The 16,892-nt window shown below is 53.7% G+C and overlaps 1 protein-coding gene across 4 annotated transcripts in view; it reads left to right on the top strand.

The window, feature by feature from the left end:
- The first annotated feature begins 5,797 nt into the window (after positions 1 to 5,797).
- ATOSB (atos homolog B) overlaps positions 5,798 to 16,892 on the top strand; it is a 38,910-nt gene continuing 27,815 nt past the window's right edge. For 2 of the 4 annotated variants that reach the window (XM_063423617.1, XM_063423621.1), the window contains exons 1-2: positions 5,798 to 5,867; positions 11,121 to 11,207. The gene's annotated coding sequence lies outside the window, so the exon portion shown is untranslated. The remainder of the gene's footprint in view (positions 5,868 to 11,120; positions 11,208 to 16,892) is intronic. The other 2 variants (XM_063423620.1, XM_063423625.1) reach the window with 2 other exon arrangements.

Below are 16,892 nucleotides of genomic sequence, written 5' to 3'. Positions count from 1 at the left end.
GTAATTCTGACCCCTGCAGGGTGAGGGCAGCACCCCGTGGGGGACACGCACCCCAGACTAGGGGGACAGGGGCAGGTCATGGCAGGGCCCACGTTCCCCCTCGAAAGTGCTGCTGAAAATAAGCTGGGCTGGGCTGCCACCTTGTGCCAACAGGCAGCATCCACTGACCAAGCCTGGCATGGGACGTTTCCGTACGGATATCCGAAGATTTTCCATTATCCCACATTTTCAGTGATCTAAACGGGATATGCCGTAACTATGAATACTGGAATATCCTAGATTCCAGATGAAGCCCATTGAGCTCAGCAGCTCCCTGCTGAGCCGGCAAGGGACTTTGTTGTCCCTGCATGAAGTAATCTTCAACCACACCTAGGGGTTCAAAATGCCCGTATCTGAGCAGATCTGCAGATCTTAGTCCCGTCGTCCAGCAGCCCAGTCCTCGGGGAAACACCTGGGAGCTGGAAGAGAGGGCGCAGCCCCCCAGGGTGCTGGCACTGTGTGGGGGACAGGATTCCTGCGAGTGCTTCTAGTCACAGATCTCAGCAGAAAGGCTCTGCCCCAAATGCCGAGCACGGCCGGGGACAAATGCCAACATTCCAAAACGTAGGTGCAAGCAATGAACGAGCAGCCTCGGGTGCCTGTGCAGTCTGCAGTACTGAGAGGCAGTGCTGGGTGGCCCCAGGCTCTGCCACGGCTCCAAGGTGACGCCAAGGAGACCTTTGCCTTCTGCTATCAGCCCTGGTTTGCACACTCGGCACCGGCGAAGGCTGACGGGGCAGTCGGGGGCAGCAGAAAGGCTGAGACGTCACTGCCCCGCTCGGGCAGCCCTGGCACGCACCTGAGCTGGCACAGCCCACACCAAGGCCGGCCCCTTGGAGCCGGGGCTGTCTGGGTGGATAAATAGAGTTTATCAGTTCCTTCAGGTTTTCTCTTTATGGTATTTTATTTTCAGCGCAGGCATGAAAGAAAGGAAACATTTCTGCAAGGAAGCGGCAGGGTGCGAGGCTCAGGCATGAACAAGGGAATGAGGGAGGGACCCATTCACACATACAGTGGTGGGGCCAGGCACTTCTCTTCCCCGGGCGCGCCCAGATCACCGGCATCCTCCTCAGAGCACGTCCCTGATGGCACCTTAAATCCACAGCCAGCCCGTCCCCCAGCTCCCCAGCTGCAAGTCAGGGCAGAGGGCCATTAAGTGAAGTCGAACTGTCCAGGACAATGGGTGACCCCGAGGGGTGAAGTGGCAGCAGTTGGAGCTCTTCATTTCCAACAGTGAAAAGAGAGCAGGGATTTCCCTGGTGCTAAACAGGCACATACAGTCCATGGGTGTTGTTTCAGCCCCGGATATAGGGTGGCAGGGACAGGCGGGGACATCCCCAGTCTGACCTCCTGCTCAGAACAGGGTGTAACCAACATCATATTTGCTATGGCTTTGTACTTCAGATCCCCAGGGCTGGAGATCCCTGCCCTGGGCTGCACAGAAATTCTTCTTGCTGAGCATCCTCAGCCTGCCAAGCTGTAGCCCTCATCCCTCCTCCCTCAGAATACAGTCTGCAAACAGCTCTAGGACAGATCTCTGGAGTTTTGCACACAGCTAAGACCCCTATTTAATTCTGGGAAGCCCCATGTGTGTCTGAGACACAAAGCAACAGTGAAATCTGGTGGCTCTAGCACTGAGTTAATGACCTGCATCAGACTCCAGATCATCCAGCCTTTGTTCCTTGGTTCCTAAGGCCCACCATGATCCCTTGGGGGTCACAATGCTGCCTTCCTCTACAAAAGTGCTGGGAGACAGCTGATGGGAGAGGCAGCACAGGAACTATGAGTGTGGTGTGGGTATGGGAGGAAAATAGCAGCCCTGCCTGGCCCTACTACTCAGCGCAGGTTAGTGACATCAGATCCATCGTTCTCACTTCTCCCTTTCCCATCAGGACTCTGAATTCCGTCAGACACACCCAGTTTGGGATAAGGCTTTGAAGGGCACTGGGATTCAGTCAGAGTATTGCAGTGACTTCAGATCTGTCATAATCCCAAGCCCTGCTTGGAGATGTATTAGAAGGGATTCCCACAGTGACAAAAGAGAATGCCATCCCTACCCCTGAGAGCAGTAGGACTCCTCCAGCAGGCAACTCTCCAAGTTTGATTTCTATCTCCAGTTTTACAGCCATTTCGGTCAAACAGGTAAACCAAGCACATCATGGAAACAGGTTCCAGCAGGGGAAAGGTCCTGCAGCACTGGATCACACTCCCCCGGGAACATTCCCTAGCTCCAGCACAGCACCACACGGCACTACAGTGCATCCTCTCATTGTGACGTTCTCAGGGACAGAGGGATAGGCTTTGGCCTCTGTCTCCGCTAGCTGCAAAACACAGGGAGGACAAGAAGATGAAAACCCCCAGAGGGAGAGCTGCAGGAGATACAGTCTGTGCTGCATGCCTAGGACTGGGGCTGTGAGAGATACAAAAACCCAAGCTTTTTTGTGGCAACACGCCATTAAGAATCGAAGTGCTAGCCCAATGCTCCTCAGTACACCTGCCCCTTGGGCTTTCTCCAGCTCCTTTGCCAGCCGGGATGAGGCCATGGGTCACTACATGGTGTCTGCTCCTGCCCTGCCACTGCTTTATACCCCACCCAACCTGGCACCACTTGCCAGGGCCCCCAAGGAACGTGACAGCTCATTTCCACCAGCTTCCTTCAAGGTCCTTTTAAAATTCACTACAATCTCTCCCTGGCGTGACTCCAGGTCTTTCCAGGCTCGTGTCTGCACATGGGCCCTTTATTGCTTTACCTACCTGTGGACTTGGATCAGGTGTGCATAGCATGGCACAGCCTGCTGGCACGCGGAGCATACAGGTGATGCAGGTGTAGCATCACCCCAATGCAGGTACATCCTGCCCCATCAGCTCTGGGAGATGATCCATGTACTTCTCAAAGGTGCTTTTGTGATTGCAAAACCTGCTCACACCAACAAAATGACTGTATGCATGGGGATGTCACTGTTCCATGATGAAAACCATTAAATTAAATTAAAACTGGGGCAGGAGCCTTGCTTGTGTCAGCTCCTCAGCACCCTGGAGCTTGGCACCTGACAGCCTTTCCGGTGGGAGCAGCCAGCCTGGCAAACAGGCGGAACAGCCCCAGCCCAGCACCGGCAGGTTGGGGCAGCACTGGCTGCCTCGCTCCAGGAGGGAGCTAACCCAGGGATGAACTCATCACCACTCAGTCACCTCGCCAGGGCACCCTTCAAAGGGAAGCCCTGCAGGCAGAAAGGCTCAAGACGGAAGGACGTCATTCTACCATGTGCTGCTCAGGACACCTCATCCTTCTGGGGAAACACCCTTCTCCCTGCGCTCCTGGCAGGCGAGTCTCTGGAAAGTGGCCAGCCACGGTGCAGAGCCATGCCTAATGTGTTTAAACCCCTCGCTTGCCTTCACCAACCCTTGTAAAACCCTTTTCAAGCCCACAGGGTCCATCAAATGGTCATTGCTGAGGTTCTGCTCCATGGGAAGAGCAGTGGAAGCAGCCTCACCTCATCAGACTGCCAAAAGAGACTTTTATGTCCTGCTCCTTAATCCTGCTTCTGGAGCAAGAACATGTTTCAAAAATCAGAGGAGGTTGCTAAGGGACAGTGTGCTCAGCAGGAACATCACTCACAAACCCTCAGCACTCAAAAGCAGGAGGTAAATAACTTAGGATATTATTAATCCTTCACTGCCCACACAATAAACAGAAACCTATTATTCTTGTCAAGTACAAACGAGCCCATATTTCCCCCCAGCCAAGGAGCTGAACCAGCTTTTTTTTTTTTTCATTCAGCTCCACAGTGGGTTCAGCTTCAACTGAAGTTGTTCCAGTTGAGCTCCTGTTCAGACCAATAAAGGTTCATTACCCATTTTTTAACTGTGAACTCATTTCAGCCAGTTCATGCTGGAAAACACAGTCTGTGGAAGCAGCTGTGTGATGGGGACCGAGCCTTTTTCAGCCCATCCCTGGTTTCCATGGCCTCTTCTACCTTTGTGGTTGGACTTCAGAGCTTCTTGCCAGCTCAGCAGAGATGACATGCAGGGTCAAAAGGCAGAAAAGCTAAATTTTCCTCTGGAAGTCTGTAGGAAACCTGCACTGTGAAGGACAAGCAGGCACGTGGGGGAACTGAGCTATCTTGGCTCTTCCTGACACCAGCACCTGCACACATGAAGTTTGAGGCAGCGGCTCCTAAGTGACCAGGAGCACTGGAAGATCGCATGTTCCTGTCATTACATTCAGAAATTAAAATGCTCCATACATTAAACACCCTTTAATGGCCCACAAGCTGAATCTGGGGACAGCCAGGGGTTATTCAGCAAGAAATCTCCTAGAGCAGCAATCTGAGGCCCCAGGAGGAGATGAGGTCCTGTGTTGGCAGCTGCTCAATGGCCACATAGCTGTCCATAGGACACTGAGCTGCTATTTCTCCCTGAAGAGAGGCACGTGCAGGGCATAGCTGCCAGAGGACCGTCTGTCCCGCTCACAGCTATTCCCAGACAGCACCAGCACAGCTTATCCATGACAGCACCTCCGAAAATAATGCCCCAGAATCAGCAGCAAGGCGAGGGGAGCATTGGGACTCAGCAGCTGGTGCACTGCAGGTTCACATCCAGCTCACTGTGTGCTAACACAGTCAGAAGACGAGATCTTGGTTATATTTATCATTTGATGATACTGGTCCCCACTATTTTTAGAGTGGTGTTGCAGTTGCAGCTCTCTGAGGAGCAAGGTGAGTCAGTTAGGGGACTCATTTTTACCAAGTTTCACCCAAAAGTGATAAAGTCAAGGCATCTCTTCCCTGACCTGAATGTAGTCAGGCTGGTAAGCTGTGGGCTGCTTCCCCTCGGGGCAGTGGGGCCTGCCGGTGTCCCCACAGGCGGGTGGCAGTGCCCAGGTGCCCCACGGCTGTTTCGGTATCTCTGAGCAGCCTATCCCGGGGGACAGCTGCCCCCTCGGGTCCGGAACCCACGGCGGGCTCTGGCACAGGCCGGCACTGCCAGTTCCCAGCCCGGCAGTGCAGGTGGACGGCAGACCCGGCCTGCGGGGCACCAGCACCACCTGGGGAGTGGAGAACACCAGGGAGAGCCCACTCGGGACATGAGGCAAGGGACACCGCGGGGATCTCACCTGGGAGAGGCCATACCCCTGGGGCCAGGGAGGGCTGTCTCTGGGGCTCGCACACGTCGCACGCGTGGGCGGGGCAAAGGGCGACTGTGGCGTTGGGACGTGCTGTGCCCGTGGGTGTGTGCGCGGGGTGGGACACGCTTTGGGCATGAAACGGCTGCCCGTGGGGTGGAACACCTCGTGCTCGTGGGGCCCTGCCGTGTCTCTGGGGTGGGACCCCCCGTTCTCGTGGGGCCGTGCTCCTGAGTGGAACATGCCGTGCCCATGGGTGGGACATGCCGTGCCCGTGGGTGGGACATGCCGTGCTCGTAGGGCCGTGCTCGTGGATGGGACATGCCGTGCCCGTGGGGCCGTGTCCCAGCCCCACCGTCGGCCAGGGCTCTCCCCTCAGCCCACAGGGTCTGGGGCCGGCAGTCCCGCCCCGCGCAGGGACTCCTCCGGCCAATGAGGAGCCGTCCCGCCTGGGCCCGCCCCTTCCCCGTTGTCATCACACTCCCGCACGTGGAGGGGGCGGGTTGTGGGCGGGGTATCAGCGCCGTGCTTCACCGCCCATTGGCCGAGCAACCCCGCGTCTCGCCCCGCCCCGCGCCCTGCCCCGCCCAGAGAGCCAATCAGAGCGCGGGAGGCGGGCGCGGGGGCGTGTCTCCAGCAGCACCCGGAAGGACCGGAGGAGACGCGCACAGTCGGGGCCGCGGCGGCAGCGGCGGAGGGGGCGCTGGTGGGTCCGGCGGGGCCGCGGCGGGCAGGGCCGGGGGGCGCGGGGCACGACCGGGCTTCGGCGGGGACGGGCCACGCGTGCGGCGTGCGAAGGGGTTCGTGCGCCCCATCTCCGACGCCATCTCCCGGTTCCAGAAGGTTCGGGGGGGCCGTTGGGACCGGGGGCCCAGACCGCAGGGGCGAGCGGGAGCTGGGGGAGGTGCGACCAGGAGGGGCCATGATCGGGTAGTATGGGGGAGGCCGTAAACGGAATGGGGGACTATGAGCAGGGAGGGACCGTGACCAAGACGGGTATCTCTGAGCTGGAGAGATCTTAACCGGGATGGAGGTCTGTGAGTTTGGGGCAGTGTGACTGGGATGGGGAGCTGTAGCCGGGGCAGTTGGGCCGGCAAGGAGCTGGCACGGTGGAGGCTGTGGAGGTGCCGGGGCGGAGTGGGGCCAGGCGGCGGTGTGACCGCAGAGCGACTTTTTGGGTGGGGGGTGCCCGGGGGAACTGAGGCTTCGGGAGGGCTGTGTCTGGCAGAGGCAGGTGTGGGAGGAGGCGGGAGGCACCGAAGCGGGGTGCAGGCTGTGCTGCAGGGTGTCCCCGATCCTGGCTCCCAATTCCCCGGCAGCTCAGGAAGGCTGCGCTGCCCCTGGTCTCGCCCACCAGGGCCACGTCCTCTGCGCTGTGACATGGGCAGGGACAGCCTGTCCGCGGCTCTGCCTGCACGGTGGGGCCTCCTCCTCTTCTTCTTCCTCCCGCGGGCATCAGCTCCAACCCAGCTGGGACGTGGTGGGTCGTCCCCCAGGACAGCCCGCGGCGCTGGGGCCGGGTCCCCCCGGGGGCGCGGGAGGCGTGGCTCGGGCGGCACCTGCCCCGGGGGTCCCTTCCCAGGCCCCGGCGTGGGGCTGCGGGGTGGGCGCCGGGGCGGATGTGAACCGCGGCATCCGCCGCCCTCTGGTGACAGCCAGCCGCGGGCGGAAGGGCCCGTCCGGGACAGTCACGCACCCGAAATCAGCAGCTACCGACCGAGCGAGGTTTTCAAGCGTTTTGCGGGTTTAACACAGAAATCACGCAGGCGGTGTGCGCTCGGCAGCCCGGGTGTCATGTTTGGAAAGGTGGCCTGTTAGGGAAGGCAGAGGGAATGGCTTCGAGGTGGGTGGTGGGGAGGTGGGCTTGGTTCACAACCCACTCGTGAACGTGATTCATCAGTACGAGGGGCAGACACTTACCTCCGCGGTTTCCATACTCCTTTTATTATTTTTGTTTGCAAGAAGGAGTGTGGAATTTGCGGCTGCTGTGGAAAGTGTATGGTAGAGGAATGTTGTGCTCTAAATTTAAATTTTAAGAGTGATTTCCACTCATTGCCTTTTTGAAAACATCAGACAACCAGAGATCTGCTTAGAGACCTGCCCTCTCCCTGCATCGTGTCTGTTGGCATCAGCAAGAGGGGAAGTTGGGAAACCGTGGAGAGTGTAGCAGGCTTGAACCCTGACACGAAGCAGTGTCTTGGCAAGCTTGGTAACACGAGGAGGTGAACAAGGTCCGGCAAGTGACACAGAAGAAAACTCCCAACGTGATAGTGGTAGAGCTGCTTTTGACAGGGCTGGGCTTTAGGTTGAGGACCCAGGAGAATGAAGTCATCCTGTAAAGCCTCGTCACCGCCTTGTTTCACAGCAGCAGTTCCCATGGTGCGGGTCTCGGCGTGAGTGTGTGGCGGGGCCCTGATGGGGACTCTACATGTCCCAGCATGCAGTCCTTGCGCTAGGGCAGGGCACTGGTGGGAGCTGGCAGGCCGAGGGTTTTGGACAGAGTTGGTTCTGAGCGACGCTGCTGCCGCAGTGTTTGTTGCTGGGGAGTCAACACTTGCCCTCACCTGACCTCTAACCCGTGCTCCCATAACATTTAACTATAACACTGGGTTCCTGCTGACTCTGGTGGGGCCTTTCTATGGAGCCTGGGGTGGTCACGACAGCAGAGCCCTGCTGTCACCACAGCTGTACAGCTGTGGTCCTTGGTGAGCTGAGCTTGTGGACCAAGGTCCAGCCACAGCTGGAGCAGTGCTGGGGGTGTTTCAGCTGTGCTGGTCGTCTGCCTTGTTTCTGTTCCCCATGTGAGAGGTTCCTTATCTACTGAAAGAAGGAAAGCTGGTGGGGTCACTCTGCGTTGTGGGAACTCTGCTATTCAGAGGCACAGCTTGCTGACGAGCTCTCTTGCTTCCCTGCTTTTGCAGCAAGTCGTGCAGAGCACTCTGCATGCTTTATTTTCCATGTCTGCCCTTTTCAGAAGGGGCCTTTAGGGAATTACAGATAATTTAAATTTTACTGGTAGGGCTGCTCTTTCACTCCTGTTGGCTTACTCCAAATTGGATGAAGGCTGCAGCCCCTACACCCCACCTCAGCTGGGGCTGAGCTTTCTCAACCCCTCTGCCCTCAGCTCTCTTCTCTCTCAGTATACAGACCAGTGGGAGGAAGTTACCTCCCTGTATTCAAGGGACCTCTGAGGGCAGAGGAGCACATCTTTATTCTGGTCTTCCTTCTTGCTGAGTGCTACAGGCTGCATGCCCTGGCACATTTCTGCATAACTGCTAAGTACCAGAGGCCAGAGATACCCAAACTTTGCTGTCTGAGGGTGATTGAAGGGGATGGTTATTGATCTGAGTCTTCAAAGTCAAAGACTCTTGCCTCTTCCCAAGTCCTTTACATGTTCTTACTGCTCTGGGCCTGCCCATGTTTGTCCTCTGCTAGATCTGGTTGGCACCATCGTGTGCTGTGTGGAAATGCACCATGCCTGGGGCCCAGATCACTTTCTGATGCAGAACAAGAAAACCTGTTGTTAGTAGGTATGTGACCACAGACATAAAAGGAGAAAGTGAAGCCATATGGTTAGAAAAGTGGTGTCCTCAGCATGCTGTCAATGGAGCTGTAATCAAATTATCAGAGGCTTTGGTAGATGGAGGAATTAATGAGTTGTGTTTGAAACAGGACAGGTGTGAAGGGCAGCATGGGAGAAACCCTGAAAGGAGAGATTTGTGTGCTGCAGATGGTTTGTTGCAGGTTATTTAGTGAGATTGTTGCAGATTAGTTTGTGAAAGTCTTCTGTGAGAGGCTTTTGCCTGATGTCTCTTCACATCACATAATTCTCAGGGACCCCCTTCCTCCAGGGAGCTGTGTAGGTCTCCGTGTCCTGGTAATGTTGTGTTACCATGTTTCTGATCCTTCCTTTTGTCTGTAGCACCTGGCTCCTCTGTTCTCTGGAGCCTATTTTCTGACCAGCTCAATTCCTTTGTTATTTCATTTTGCTTTTGCTTGTGAGCAGGTGAGCCTGGTGAATATACCTCCAGATAACTTGGTCTCACGAAGTTTGAGGCCTGCTTTAAAAATCATGTTCTTTGACAGGGAAGTGTTTCTGTTCATCCTTCCTTTGGCTTTGCCTCTCTCTTTCACATTCTCCCTTGCTTGGCCTGTGAACCTCCAGCTGCCAGTTAACATGTTTTCCCCTGTTTCCGTCTGTATCTTCAGCTGGTTGTGAATCCTGAATGAAGAGCAGCTGGGCTCACATGCTCTGCATTTCAGAGAACTTTTTCAGGACTGGCCAGTGGTTTGCAGTCATACTTGCCGGTGGCCTGGTCAACCCCCCAGCTAAGCAGTTTGATGGTAGAACAATACTTGGATGAGAAACCTTCAAAGGAGTCCTGTATGCTGCAAAATGGGAAGTTAGCGATTCAGCTGAAAGTGCTTTTTGTAAGAAATCCTTGTCCCGGGCCAGGGCTGATGTCAGCCCTGAGATTCTTGTTGGAAGTGAACAAAGATGCAAAGTCCTTTATGCAAGAGCTGAAGTGGTAATCCAGATCTCCTGGCCTTGGTCCATTTGGGGTAATTGCATTCTTCCTGGGTAGTGTTTTCAACCCATCCCTGTCAGATACATTTCCATCGCTTCCTGTGCTGATGTAGTATGTGGGTGGCAGTACTTCAGCCATGTCCAAAGCAATTCTTGTCACTGCTCAGGCTTAGTACTTTTTGAGCCTTCTCTGAAAGACAGTGTGCTAGAGCAGGGACTTGGTGGAGGGTTTTCAATATATGTATATGTAAATACTGCATTTACTGGGGCTTGTTCTGCTTAAAAGCTCTCCAAAATGATAGTCCTTGTACATAGCTGGTAGTTTCCAGGTGGGACTTCTCCTGGGATGCCAGTGCAGGTGTCATTAAGCACAAACTTTCTGGGTGCCCTCAGGACTGTTTTAAGGGCTGAAGCCTCAGCAGGATAGTGTGGCCATGCCTCCCTGCACCACAGTGTGAAGGCTGTGCTTCTGGTGCACTGGCAGCCTGTCTGCCCACAGTGCTCTGCTCCGCAGCACAGCAGCTCTGGTCACAGCTGGGCTGTGCTGTAGTGGTGCTGCAGGGTGTTGCTTGTGTGGATGGTCAGGCTGCCATCACAGGGAGCAGGTTTTGCCCATCATGCCTGCAGCCAGGGGAAAGGTCAGACCTGACCCTGGGGGGCTGCTGCCATCCTGGTTTTCAGGATCTGCTGCAAGGACCATGCATGAGGACCTAGCCCCCACAAAGTGTCATCTCCAGTGGTCTGCAATTAGGAGCCTGGGGAGGAGACTTAAACAACATATTTGTGATGGTGTTGGCAGGCTTCTTGGAGATTTCTATTAAGCAATTGTCGTTTTCTCCCTTCCCTGTAGCCTGGAAACGCTGTGGCATTGGATTTGTCTTGGTCTGTTTGGGTTGTTGGGAGGGGTGTCTCTCCAGCAGTGGAGTTTGTCCCTCCCTGTCCTGACTCTGTGTCTCCATGGGGTGGCTTAGCAGGTGGCCTGTAGGGACCACAGCCAGCGCCTGTTCTTGCAGATAAACCATGTGCCAGTGCACCTACTCAAGTACAGCAAAGCCTGTGTGGTAGAGAAACCTACAGCTTCGTGGGTGGACAAAAATAAAGCCAAAGGCACAGAAAGGCCTTTATTTCCCACAGCAGTCTGGGAAGGGGGATCATAGATGTGACTTTAGCAGCTCTCTCTGGAGAGCCAATTATGCCCAGCCTGGAGTCATGGAGGGAACTGGGGGTAGCTGGAACCCAGGAGTGGGTCAGGGCTGCAGCTGGAGGGGCCGCCTCGGCACTGGTAAAAGATGTGGTGGGATCTTTGAGCTGGTGGGGTGCTTAGGGTCTCCCACTTCTGTGCATGGGCCACTAATTCACTTGGCTTGGATGAGCAGTTACTGCCCACCCAGTGTTCCAGCTGAACCTATGTGTGTGGACTTGTCTTTCCAGGTGACCCAAGAGAGCCAGAACAAGGCCACACTGTAAGAGCTGACAGCTGAGAGCTACCTTCTTTGTCTGCTTCAGCCCTACACCAAGGTTAGCAACTTTCAAACATGACTTCCTTTCCCTCATCAGGGCTGTGTGAAGAAAGAAGGAACTCTGTGCTCTTCTCCCCTTGTCTTACAAGGATAACTGTAAAGTAGATGTCACCCAGGTGAGGTTTTCCCACAGCCAAGGTTTTTTGGGTGCTCCTGCATCCCACCTGGCTGGCAGCATGGCAAAAGGAACCTGGATGTGAGGAACCAGTGCTGCTAAGACTGTTGAACTGTGCACAGAGTTGTCAGGAGCTCAAGGGTGGTGTGTTCTAAACCCTTGGGAACTTGGAGTCTGTGCTGTTTGCCACACTCGTTCTCCTGCATGCCAGCAGGATTGAATTTTCCAGCTGCAGGTCCCTGCCGTCCTTCACCTGAACCCAGCTGAGACTTTACCCAGAGCTTGTGGCAGATGTAATCATGTTCTCTATAGAAGCATTTGGATTTTTCCTGCATTTTCCCAGGATTTTGTAGCTTGGCTTTGGTATATGAGGCTCAGAGGAAGTGTTTCAGGAGGACCAGCAGTTTTTGTATTACCACTGGCAAGAAATATTACCTGCTCCAAGGTAACCAGCCTGGAGCAGCCTGAGATGGCTGTGGGCTTCCTGCCCAGTCCTTGGATGCTTGTGTGCCAGCCTAGAATCCAGCAGTGCTTGCCCCACCTGCATAGTGTGCTCTTGCCTGAAAGGGAGCCCTCATCAGGACATGTGCCTAAGGCAGGGCAAGCTGAACCCTTCTCTCACCCCCGAGCTCAGGTGTGATTTGGCCAGGAGAGATTATATGGGGAAGACATACTTTAGGATGCATGGCTGCCCAGGCTCTGCAGCTCTTTCTCTGAAGTGTTTGCCAGGGAAGTTGGGACCAGTCCAGAGGCAGCTGGAAAATGGGCCTCAGGCCATCTCATCCTTCAGCCTGATGCTGAAGTGGTACCCACAGTGGGTGGGGCAGGGATTGATTTACTTGTGAAGGTGAAAGGAAAGAAAGAAGACCTTTGCTCATGCCAGTGCTCTGTGCTGCAGATTGCCAATCACACAATGCAGTAATAGCAGAGTGGCCCCTTTATCCAGCTAGGTTGTGGTATTCACCCATACCTGTTCCATGATGGGATTTTATATCTCTCTTAGTGATGAGGGAAATGGCAAAGACCAGAAAAAAGGTTTGCTCTCAGTTCTGCTGGAGCTGCTTGTGGATTCCAGTCCACGAAGTTCACAGCATCCTCTCAGGGCTCCCCTGCCTTTTAACAAGAGGCGTTTTAATACAGGACTCTCCATAGAATCATGAAAGGCTTTGTTTGAAAGGAACTGTAAAGATCACATTCCAACCCTCTGCCATGGGCCAGGGGAGCCACACACAAGACCAGGTTGCACAGACCCCCATACAACCTGTCCTTGGACACTGCCAGGGATGGGGCATCCACAGCTTCTCTGAGCAACCTGTGCCAGTGCCTCACATCCCACTATCATAGTATTGGATCCACTTTTCTCCCACCCCTCCTAGCTTAATGTCTTCATGGACAGCAAATCTTCCATTTATAGGAAAAGCAGCAGCTTTTCCTGTTGCTTGGCCACAGCATGAAGCTGTTCTCTGGTTTGTATAACACCTTACCCAGGTGATATCAGTGAATTTATATCTGGGTTGAATTAGCAATTTTGGTTCTGTTTAGTGCAGCTGGCTGTAGTCTGGAAGCTGATACAGCTTGCAGACCCATGGACAGAATTGCAGTGCCTCTCTCTTGGAATGGGATTGAACCTGGTACTGGGAAACCTAACAAATAGGCAAAGTGAAGTTTATATCCTAAACTGAAAGCAGCCAACCTAACGTCTTCCAGCCTTCTTTTGGTGTGTGTAGGCTACCCTTGCCCCAGAGTCTGATGTAGCACTAGGGCATCTTTCACTGAAAACCACAAGAAAATGCTGCCTCCTCCTTCAGAACTGAAACTCTGGGTTCCTTGTGGATATTTGCCCTGGAGTTATGCAAGGAATCCCCTATTTGCCTACCATCTCTGTTGCAAATAGGTCGGGCATTCAAAGATCCTGTTCATGGGAGTGCTGGGACAGCTGGATCCTTGTTCAGTTCTTGCTGCTCCCAAGAATGGAGCAGAGGATCATCTGCTGAAGCTATTTTAGGTTTCTGAATGTTGCTAGTGTCCCTCTGAGCTCCAATTTGTGTGCAATCCTATGGCTTCCTGTTAAGATCTATGTGAGAATCCTGTATACTCATATGTGAAAGTTTTGCTACAGGCACAGTATCCCAGGGATATGAAGAACTTTGAATTCCTCACCTCAATCAGCTATGGAGCCTTTTTCTAACCTTTAGCTGCAAACATCCCTTGGACCTTGCTTTGCAGATGCCTATTCTTGTCTGGTGGGAGGCAGGCAGCAGCTTTCCAATCATTTCCTGCCAAAAATGCAGCATCCTTCCTGTATGCAGCAGTTGATTGATGTTGTCTGAGATGGGAGCATGCATTACCGAAAACAGTCTTCCACAAAACCTCTAGGTGTGGAAATATCCAAAGCCCACAGATGAGTGAGGTGAGATCCTGGCCATGGCCGTGTCTGTATGGCTGGATGGCTACTTGCCATCTGCCACCACCATCCTCCAGCCCTCCAGCTTGGCACAGGGTGAGGCCTCCTGGCCTCTCCCTTCTTGGTACATCAAAGACTTTTGGCTTGCCTGCACTTTTTGGTTTCCACCTGCTCAGGTAATTTTTCAGCAGTGCTGAGCATTGCTAAGTTTCGTGTTTAGGCAAGATGTGGCTCTGCAGTTTTGGCCCATCTTTATTTTTAGCTGTGTAAGGCATGGTTGATGGTATCAGAAGGAAGTTACATGGCCTCCGGAGCTCCATGAGTCATCCTGGATCAGGACCGAGGCTTTGGTAGCTTCTGCTATAACCCTCATGTGATGTAACTGGTTGTGGGGAAAGGCAGAACAGAGAGAGAAGCAGGGCTTTTAGAAGGTGTGGGGGTTTTTTCACTTGTCTGCAAAGTTGTTGAATCTACATGTTGAAAGATATTGATAGGTATTACTCCTGAGCGTGGTTCAAGAGGATCCTTTGTCTTCCCCTTGTGTCTTGTGCCTGTGTGAGAGAGGTGAAAGGGAGAGGACCTCTTCTTACCACCCAGCATGGGTAACTGTGTAGTGGCACTTAGGAGTTTTTAGGGCAAGAAACAAAGCAGGATCATTTCAATTCAAGGACTGAACTGAATTCAGTCAAGCCACAGTGAGATTTGGTGCAGCAGTACAGACCTGCCTGAAGTAGAAACTGTCTGGAACTGAAGAGCAGAGACTTAGGAGGTGCCTGCCAGGATGCAGCAAGAAGAGTCTGAGACCCCCATTCCCATCTGCAATGTAGGATGAGCTCCTGGGGCTCTGTGACCTGCAGACAGCTGTGTTGGGCTGGACCGAACAGCAGCTGCATGTCACTCCCATGGAGCAGGTCCTGTGCAACAGGTGAGCATGTTGAAGCATCCCTGCCTGCCACAGCATGAAAGAGATGCAGTTAAAAAGCCCTCTATTCCCCAAATCTGTGGCTCCCCTGTGCCTTGCCTTCAGAATAGACAAGGTGGGGTGCAATGCACTTGGGTCCAGAGTAGGGTCCTTGCCCCCGAGGCAGGCAGAGATGAGGGCTTGTGGGAGTGGGCTTCCACTTCTGCCCCCTTTCCTTCCTTGGTCCAGGTGCGGCCTTTTAGCAGTATGTTGAAGCTTTTGGGTGTTTTATGTGTGGAGCAGCAGGGAGAGGACAAGCAAGGAGGAACAGAGACAGGGGAGCATGTTGGAGGGTATTGCTATGGCAACTTGTCACTAGCAGTGTCACTGACAAGGCAGAAGAGCAGTCGGGCAGATGTGCAAGGTGCCACAGCTCTCAGTGCAGCCCAGTCCCAGTTGTGCCATGGACTTGGCCCCTCTGGGCTCCTGCCTGACAATCTGGCATCTGGAGCTGTTGTCTTCTCGCAGCAGCCTCAGGGTGAGTGGCCAGGGGTGTTCTGTCTGTCCTTCCCCCTCTTTTGCCCCTTGCTGAGGTGTGGGCAGACAGCTCCTGTTTACAGACCTGTTTGGTTTGAAGTCCTGCGCTGCAGAGCAGGCCCAGCCAGGAACAAACCAGTCTCTTGATCCCCTTCACTGTACCATGGAAGAAAGTGAGTCATTCTGCTGCCCTTGCTCATCCTCAGTTAATCAATGTAAGTGGCTCCAGCCATGACTGCACCTTCCCAGGATGCCTGGCACTGTGCTGTGCTGTCCACCTTGCCCAGCCAGTTTGCCTTGCTCCAGGGTATCTGTACACCGAGGGAGAGCAGACACTCTTGTGACCCCTCTGATATGGTCTGAGACCATCCTCTGGGGCAGGTAAAGGAGAAGTTTAACATTTTTGAAGCTGCCTTTGTGTAGACTCCTTACCAGATACTGGTAAGATAGCTGGCTCCTGTTGGTGAAGGGGAAATTATGCACTTACTAGCAGAGGGAGTGGGCCAGGAAGCCATCCCCAGCCGGGCCATAATGTGAGTGTGACTGAGACCTGACCTGTCATCCATGATATGCCTAAAGGCCTGGATGTGAGCCAGGGAAAAGGACCTGCTGGCAGCAAGCAGAGCTTGCTCATGTCAACATGGATGGCTGTGTGAGCTGTAAACCTCTCTCATTACACCTCTCAAAGGTCACTGCTGGCAGCGAGCTGCAATGCCCTGCCCACAGCTCTGTGCCCAGCCCAGAGTGAGAGGGGAACAATGTTCTTGGAGATATATGGAGGTTATGCGTGGGCTTGCCATGGGTTTGCACATGCTGCTCTAGTGCCTGTGGCCAGAGTCTGTCTGGGACTAGGGTGTTCAGTCAAAAATGGATGGGAAAGGATGACTGTCTGTGAGCTAGCCAAATAGCTATGCACTCACAAACGTCATAATCCTTGCCTGAGCTGTGACTCCAACTTTCCAGGGTACAAGGCCTCATGTATTGCCCTGAAAACCATTTCAGCCATTCCAATATGCCCTAGTGTCCTTCTGTGATGTAGGGTTACTGTAAGATCTGTATGGACTGCCCACTTCCATCCAGTTCAGCAGTTTCAGTCATCTTAAAACTGCCAAATGGTCTAGACTTGTTTGCACAATGTTCCCTGGACTCCATACCCTGGTGTTCCAGAGGGAGAGCAAACAAGGAGGTGGAAGCTGGAATATGGAGGCTCTGGGAAAGCCGCCCATCTGCTTCCTCCCTGTCACTTCCAACAGGTTCCTTCCGCGTTCAGAGGGGAACAGCTTGCTCTGCACTGGGGGCTGGAACCTCCTTCCCATGGAGGAATCTGGGATGCTGGTACCTAACACTGAAGGCAGTTTTGGGTCAGCAGCTCAAGCACTGCTTTCCATATATGTTTCCTTCAGTACTTGATATGAGAGTTGGTGTTACCTTATATTATGGGTGCAGATGGTAAAAATAATTTTCTTTTATTTAAAAATAAAAAATTATGGGTGCAGAGCATGGTAAAAGTCCATTGAGCCACACTGTAGTTCCCCCTGACCCCACTTTCACAGCTGGTGGTTTCTCATCTTTCCTCTGGACCGAAGCCCCAAGATGTGCTATGAAATATCCTGGGGTGATGCAGAGTCTGGCAGATGAGGCTCTGGGTCATATGTGTGTGCTGGGGCGGGAATTGCCATTTTCTAGGGCAGAGGATATTTTCTCTTTTATCATTTGTAAAACACCC

The sequence above is a fragment of the Prinia subflava genome, chromosome Z (assembly GCF_021018805.1).
Source record: "Prinia subflava isolate CZ2003 ecotype Zambia chromosome Z, Cam_Psub_1.2, whole genome shotgun sequence".
Classification (NCBI taxonomy): Eukaryota; Metazoa; Chordata; class Aves; order Passeriformes; family Cisticolidae; genus Prinia; species Prinia subflava.
Note: the sequence above shows the minus strand (reverse complement) of the source record. Positions and strands in the feature narration are given on the sequence as shown.